The sequence below is a fragment of the Pan paniscus genome, chromosome 14 (assembly GCF_029289425.2).
Source record: "Pan paniscus chromosome 14, NHGRI_mPanPan1-v2.0_pri, whole genome shotgun sequence".
Lineage (NCBI taxonomy): Eukaryota > Metazoa > Chordata > Mammalia > Primates > Hominidae > Pan > Pan paniscus.
The window spans coordinates 39,709,121-39,717,293 of NC_073263.2; the positions used below are offsets into that span (position 1 = coordinate 39,709,121).

At 43.5% G+C, this 8,173-nt stretch overlaps 1 long non-coding RNA gene across 1 annotated transcript; it reads left to right on the forward strand.

The window, feature by feature from the left end:
- Window positions 1-709: 709 nt before the first annotated feature.
- Window positions 710-7,927, forward strand: LOC130540747 (uncharacterized). Its single transcript, XR_008954738.2, has 4 exons — window positions 710-763; window positions 5,051-5,158; window positions 6,825-6,926; window positions 7,363-7,927. It is a non-coding gene; the product is annotated as an uncharacterized LOC130540747 (long non-coding RNA).
- The last annotated feature ends 246 nt before the right edge of the window (window positions 7,928-8,173 follow it).

Here is an 8,173-nt window from a genome sequence, read left to right on the forward strand (position 1 = left end):
AAGATCAGGGTGCCAGCATGGTTGGATTCTAGTGCAGACTCTCTCCTGACTTGAAGACTATACCTTCTCATTGTGTCTTCACATGGCAGAAAGAGAGAAAGAGAGCTCGCTCTGCCTCTTCCTGTAAGACCATAGTCTTATTGGATTAGAGGCCCATTCTTATGACCTCATTTAAGCTTTATTATCTCCTGAAGGCCCCATCTCCAGATATAGTCACACTGGGGCTTAAGACTTCAACATACCAATTTTGGGGGATATGATTCAGTCTATCACGTCGATCACATTCAGTCTAACATCACAATAAAAGGCCCTGTGATGCTTTGGCATACCCTGGTGACTCAGGGATGGCCAACTAGAAATATAACAGGTACCCAAATGCCATTCTCACTGAGAAGTCTGGAAACGTATTTCTGAGAAAAGCAGAAGAGAGAGAGTTTAGCCAAGGTGGGAAGCTACTACATGTGGTGAGGCCATGTGGGGCAAGCATGCGTATAACTAGCCATGGACACATGAAGTCCTTCAGTGCTTAACAATGCTGAGTCATATATTAGATTATGTTCCAGAATCCTACACCCACAGCATGTGAGGCAGATAAGCTGTACTTACCCAAGAAATGTAAACACCACAATAGTCGTTGGTTGTCAATCTGGTAGGGTCACGAAGACCTGCCTGGTATCAGTGTTTTTTAAAGCAACAGCTGAAAAAGTGACACCTAACTAGTCAAAGAACAGAGTTACAAGAGACATGCTGATTTAACAAATGGGTAATTATATATATTTGTTTTATTTGCTAAATCTATCCCTAAAATTTGTGTGCAGAAAAAAAAAGGAGAAGTAAATTATGATGAATATTCGGTTAAAACAATCCTGCAGCAAATCTGAAAAAATCTATGGAAATAGAAACAATCACCCCTCATTTTAGTTTTTGGGGTTTGTTCTGTTATTATTATAATTGGATAGATACATTGAGTTTACATAAGCCAGGATTTATATTTTTTATGAGGGTCTTTACTTGACTTTTTTTATTCTAGACTTCTTTTATTCTAGATTGTACTAGTAAGAATTTAAAGATGTTACAAGGTAAGTGAGAGTTTAGATAAAGTTCTATCATACAGAACTTTCTCTTGGTTATTTCAGGGCAAATGAGTTTTAAAGTACCTGCACAGTAAATATTAATCACTGCATCTTGCCACATCTTGCAGATTTGCATTGTCAAAGGTTACAATTTTATCATGATAGTCTTACAATGTGATTAGAATCCTGTATTAGCTAAAGCCATTTTATTTTCAAGGACAAAATTTAAAGCAAAGAGGGGAAAATATATGAATGAAAAGAAGAAAAGAAAAATAATTTGTCTCCTTGACCTTCAGTGTTAGGGAGAATGACCAGAAAAAAACACAATAATGTTCGCCTTTGCTTCTAGGTCAAATTAATCTCCAAGGTTTTTCTAACTCATTATCAATTTCAAAAAATAAAAATATATAAAATGAAGAAATAGATCACAGCTCCTTATTCATCAGAGACACATCCCTTAATCTTCTCTTTAGCCACCTGGCAGCATATATTCAGTTTTTCTTTCTGCATTTATTTTCACAGATAAGGGACATTTCCAACCTCTTGCTTCTATTATTTGTTGATGTTTCTTGTCTCCTTGCAGTTACAGCGTTATCTTGAATAGGGTTTTACCTCCATATCTGTGTTATCCCCAGATGGTGATGTCATGCTGCCAGAATCACCCATTAGCAAAGCATCCTGATGGGGCACAACCACCTAGCTCCCTTTCGTCTCAGTTACCATGTGGCCCAGAGCCTTTCCTCTCTACACTAACTGAACCACAGTTTATCTCGGGGAGGAAACAGTAGGCTGGAAGCAAGGCTAGGAACAGGTCACCCCTCTCGTACAGTAAAAGATAGACCAGAAAAGCCCAGCCAGATGTCCTTAGCCCCCTCTGTCTCCTGTTTTCAATGGAAACTACACCTAAGTAACACCAGAGCCACCACAACCTCAAATTTCTCCATCATCTGTAACCTGAGGGAAGGCCACAGTCTGATGGCGGCCCTCCGGTTAGGAGGCTGAGAGCTCCTGTCTGTTAATTTATTGTTTGCTCTTTGGAACCAGAAAGTGGCAAAAACACTGGAAAACCTGTTACTTGGGGCCCTACAGAGTGGTCTATTTATTTCTGTTTGCAAATCGAGGGACGCGGGTCTTCCCCACTCCCTCCACGGTGGGGCCATTTCTAATGACCTTCAGTTGCCTGTCAAGCTGTTCTGACTGCTCATGTCTATGGCCCTTGTTCCAATATCCAAGTCAGATAATGTAACATTCAGAAAATCTTGTTCCCATTCCTTGTTCTTTAAATGTTTCAAAAATCACAGAACTGAAGGAAGCAGAAGCGAGGTTTCATGCTGAAGTCTAGTTGCTCTCCCATGATGGCCTGCATGGGATGCAGTTTACTCTAGGGGTTTGAGTGTCACTGAGAATTCTTGAACCACAAAAACTGCATCAACGTGCACTGTCCCTTCTCAAGCTCCCAGACTGATATTACAATTGCATTGACTTGAGACTTTGCCCGCGTCAGGGGTTCCAAGGCTTAAGAGTAGATCAGAATCACTAAGGGGACACGTTAAAAATGTCTATTTCCAGGTTCCATCCCCCAGGGATTTGATTTAGAAGATATAAAGTAGAGGCACAGAAATCTGAATTTTTAGCTACAGATTTGTTGATTTTGAAGCAAGAAAGTCTAAGACTGCATTTATACACTGACCTCAGTCAAAGTTAACATTTTTTAAATCCTCAAGAGGGCCCTGCCTTTTCCTGAAGGATGGATTATTTTATTTCTTTCATACTAAGTACTCAAGATTAGGTGCTGTCTCCAGGCCCTGAAAATATCTTAATGCCTTGTTGAGATGAACAATATGTTTTGTGCTTATCAAATTGCTCTTCATCAATTAGGTAACAGTTTTATAATTCATATTATGTGCCAGGCACTGAGGATATAAGGGTGAGAGAAGCAGCTCTTGCCCTCAGGAGCTCGCAAGCACATGGGGAAGATGTTCAGTTAAACTGGCAATTGCAGTAAGGTGGAAGAGTTGCAATTGCAAACACAGGCACAGGTTACTATGTGAGAGCCAAAGAGGAGCACCACCTGAGACAGGAGTTTAGGAAAGCTGCTCAGAGGAGGTGGCCTCAGAAAAGGGCTTTAGGTAAAGAGAAGAGATTAACCAGGTCAAGAAGATAAAGAGGGAGTCATATTTGCGAAAGCACAGAGCAGACAGGAGCAGAGCGTGCTCAAGCAACTATGAGGAGTTACATATGTTCAGGGTAAGGACTCATAAGAACAACAAGGTGTGTTAGCCTGTTCAGGCTGCTGTAACAACTTACCATGGACCAGGTGGCTTATAAGCAACAGAAATGTATTTCTTACAGTTCTAAAGGTTGTGAAGTCCAACATCAGAGCACCAGCAGATGCTGTGTCTGATGAGGGCCCTCTTCCTCCTGGTTCACAGATGGCTGTCTTCTCACTGTGTCCTCACATGGCAGAAGGGATGAGGGAGTTTTCTGAGGCCTGTTTTATAAGGACAGTCATCTCATCCATGAGGGCTCCACCCTTAGGACCTGATCACCTCCCAAAGGCCCACCTCCCAATACCATCCTGGGGGTTAGGATTTCAATATATAAATCTTCAGGGGTAGGAGGAACACAAGGAGAAGTGACTGAAGGAGTAAATCAGAATATAAATCAAACTTAGGAGTTTGAAAGTTATTTATTCAGCAGTGAGGAGCTATTGGAAGGTTCTATTGTGTACAGAAGATGGATCCAATGGGGAAAGATTGGTATTGAGATTATTACCTCAACATAACCAGGCTCAAATACCAAAGCTTAATAACACCAAAATGTCTGTGGCTTTGGCTCCATGTTTTCTCTTTTAAGTAATAAAAAAAAGTTTAAAGTTTCTATTACACATAGAAATCTGTTGACAATTTTAATCTGATGGCAGCCATGGTACTGTGACTATTCATGTCAGAGTCCTTTGCCAGTAGAAACAAAGAAGATGCTGTTGCTGGCATGCTTCAACTCAGTTTTATTTCCTTATTTTATAAATTCTCTTCCTTTGTTAAATCTGTCTTCTCCTTGAAAGCTAGGATCTTCCTGATGGATCCTTTGAGTTATTCTAGGACAATGCTTTTGTAGCTCAAAAGAGTGGTTGGCTGCAAACTCTTTAACAGCCTTCAAACCCTCTATCGCAGACTCCAGCCTGCCTTTCCAGAAATAGCCTCTCAATGTCTTCTGCACTCCAACCAGATGATTAGAGTCCAAACCAGCCACAAGACTGCCTGAACCTGTGCCTTGGCTCAAACACTTTCTTCTGCCTTCCACTAAGAATGCCCTCCCTCCAGCCCTATCCACCCATGGTTATTTTTCTGATTCTGTAAGTTCAAATGCCTGAGCTTAAAGATACCTTCTCTAATGGCCTGAGCAGAATTGTTTCCCCTCTGGACTTCCTCAATTTGATTGTCTTCTAGAGTTTGGCTTGCATTATAGTTACCTGTGCACAAATCTGCCCTGTGAACCCCTTTAAGGACATGACCCTGTCATGGTCAACTTTGTCTCCATATTCCTTGCTTAGTGACTACACAAGGCTGAGTTGCACCGTACAGGGCTACTTTTCCATATTTCAGAAACTGTGCTTTAATAACCACAATCCACATGAAAGCTCCAGCTCATAATAAGACCTACAGCTACGAATGACTGAGTGCTTATTATGGGTCAGACATGGAACTGAGATTTTTTTACATTTATGTATACTAAAATTAATATATATGTGTGTATGTATATGTACATGTGTGTAAATATATACATATATACACATCGACATATATTTATGTATATATGTTTATATGTGCATATACATTGTATATTTAATTCAGAACATATGTGTGTGTGTGTGTATATATATAGATATATATATATGTGTGTGTGTGTATGTTGGGTATGTGTGTATGTATGTGTGTATTCAACTAATCCCACATAAGGGATTCTCTCCTTTCTAGAGATGAGTAAACTGAATTGCAGAGAGCTTAGGTGACTTGAAAGAGACTTAACTGCTGAGCAGGGAGACCATCTGTAGCCACCTCCCTGTCACAAGGAAGCCTGCACATGTAAGTTACTCCACCCCTGCCCCAGATGACTCCTGGGTGACAGCTGTGAAATATTTCGATTCATCCTGAGGCTTCTCTGCTAGCCTTATTGGAAAGTCTGGAAGTAGGTGTAGGGAGCATGAGGAAGAAATAAAAACAGAATCCTGTGGAGTCACTACATTGTAGAAGAAAAGAGAAAGACAAGTCGGGGTGGAGAAAGAGAAAGAAGGGTTAGAGACCATGGAATGAGGAATAGTGAGCAGCACAGGTCATGAGAGCATAGCTCTGTCTTGGCTGTTTTCACCGGAGCAACTCACTTTCACCTGTTGGATGGCTGTCCCGCATCACTGGCCTGTAAGCTCTGGGTGAGAAGAGACCATAGTAACAGTAGCCATTATTTATTGAGCACCTACAATGTGCCAGGGCACTGTTCTAAGCATGTCTCTTGTATTATCTAATCTTCACAAAACCTTATGAGATAGGTAATATTATTAACTCCATTTAATAGGTGAGGAAACTGAGCCCCAGAGAGGCTGCGTAACTTACCTGTGTCACACATCTAAGACAAGTCAGGGCTGGCTGTGCAGACAGACGCTCTGACACCAGAGCCTGCCTTTAACCATGATGCTGTGCCACTCCCCATAGCACATGAATTAGCCACTTATTAGGTATATACTGAATAAAACAATGAATAAACATGGGAGGGTCACCAGGATCTAGAACTGGAAGGAGGTAAAGGATTATGAAAACTGAAAACAATCTTTGGATTTGCCAATTTAAGAGGATGTTGGTGGCATTCAAGAGAGCATGGTGGAGTCCTCTCTCTGTCCCCAGGTAAGGTGGGAGTGTCCAAGGCATCCTCAGCTCTTAACATAGTTCCTGGAACCCGGTCTGCACTCAGGGATACCTGCCAAGGCAGAAGGCCAAATTCCCCCCATGTTCCTTCCCAAGCCACCCACTGGCCCCTATGAAGGCTCTGGGAGTGACTGAAAAACTGGCATTTTTGGTTCTACAGAGACGTCAAAGAGAGGAAACGTTGAAGACAGAAACCCAAAACTCTCAGTTTATAACTTTGAACTGGGGCCGGGGAGGGGGGGTGGGGAATAGCTTTCATTGGCTACAGCTACCACATCAAAAATAAGTAAAACATGAGAACTGTGAACCACATGAAGAGAGAGCGCGCCAACCTCAGTGAATCTCTTAACACTTAAGACGCTTCTGGGTAGAACTGAAGCCTCCCAAATGAAAAACAAGCACCGTTGTTCTTTATGGTCCAAATCACTTCAAAAGAGACTTACAAGCCCAAAAAAGATAAAGCCCAGCTTAAACGTGCACCCCACCCCACTTCCTTGCTGGCTCCTTCCCCCATGCATTGCCAGGACCTGCTCCACTAAACAGCAGGGGGTGGGGGGAGGGAACAGACAGAAGAGACGAAGGCCCTGGCCACCCTCTGTGCGTGACTGCCACCTGCGTATTGCAGGGTCTGGGCCCCTTGAGGAGAGAGGTAGCACCGTGCTGCATGTCCGTGTGGCCCGCCAGCTGGATCAATGAGTTCAGCCGCACTCAGCTCCAGGAGGCTGCAGATTTCTGACTCAGATCTCAGCGAGTAGCGCTGACATCTATTACCCCAGAAAGAGATTGGATATTGGGCTTAATGGATTTTCTGTGTGTTCCTTTCTGACCATAGAGAGACCTCCCATAGAGACGAAATATGTCTACAAAAGGGTCACTGCCCTTGCAAGGAAAATGTGATCCCAGCACGGCCTGGCGTGTTCCTGGCGGCAGAAAGGTAAAGGAAAGCAGCAGAAACAGGCCAGCGCAGTGGGGTGCAAGCTGGTAGAAGCTCCACTCCACTGGGTGTAAGGGAAGTGAGCCGTGTGGAGGCGGCGCGAACAAGGGAGCATTCAAAGTCCCTTAACACTGGCGTTCAAGAGCCTTTGGGTGCTTATATTTAATTGTGGGTGTGTCTGGCATTTCTATAATTCACAACACATGAGGTCGCAGTGTGAGAACTCAAATCAGTAGGAGGTGGAGAGCAGTCCAGTTTCCCATCCCACTCCCGCACACTTAGCCCTCGCCCCCGACTCCAAGCTGGGGGCGACGGTCCAGATTCCCAGCTCATGAAAGCAGCCCAGGCGTCTGCCTAGAGGTCGCCTGCCTTCTCCTACCAAGAAGGAAAGGAGCACGGAGACAAACCGACTGACTCAAAAGCCCTTCTTTCCTAGGACTCCTGCCAGGACAGGAGAAGAAGTTGCGTCTGAGACGAGGAGAGGGCGGGAAGCCCTGCAGATGCCCCAAGCCCACTGAAGCCACAGGAGGGGAAGGGAGGAGGCTGCTGTGCTTTCTGTGTACCTTGTTCTCTGCCCAGAAGGGTCAGCACAGCCGGGCAGCCCCGAAACCCAGTGGAGGCTAAAGAAAGGAGGGCCCTCTCTCCTAGAGAAGGCTCAGTAGGCTCCCGAGGAAAGGGAAGGAGCAACTTTTTCCGTTTGACTTCAAGTAGGAGGGGGAAAGGGTACAGAATCAAAATGTATGGCACTTGCGATTCAGTTGGCTTATTTCTGAAAAAATTGGGGTAGATTGGGCGTCCAATGCACCGTAAGCGTTATGTGTGTTTGTAAACACACACGGGGGTGTACACAGGGGTAGGGGTCTTACAGTAAAAAGGGAAAAGAAGGAAAGAAGCAGAGACTAGTTTACACATAAAAGTACATAAATAAGTTTACTTATGAAGACCATGGTTTCCCACTAACAGCCCCATCTTGGTAGCAGAATGGGACAAACTGTCACACACCCACAGTGAATTGTAAATAGCAGGAAATGGAAGGACAATGTTCATATGCATTGGATGTATAATAAGAATACATATGTGACCTACATATGTCTGTTTAATTAGGACAAGTGTCCATCCCTAGTGAAGATTGATTAGTCATTGTGACCTTGTTTTTGAAAGGATAATGAGAGCAGATGAGACTTTTGCTTTAACAAACTTACTTGGCCAAAATTTTAAAAGCTGGCAATTCTACCTTGCTACCAATC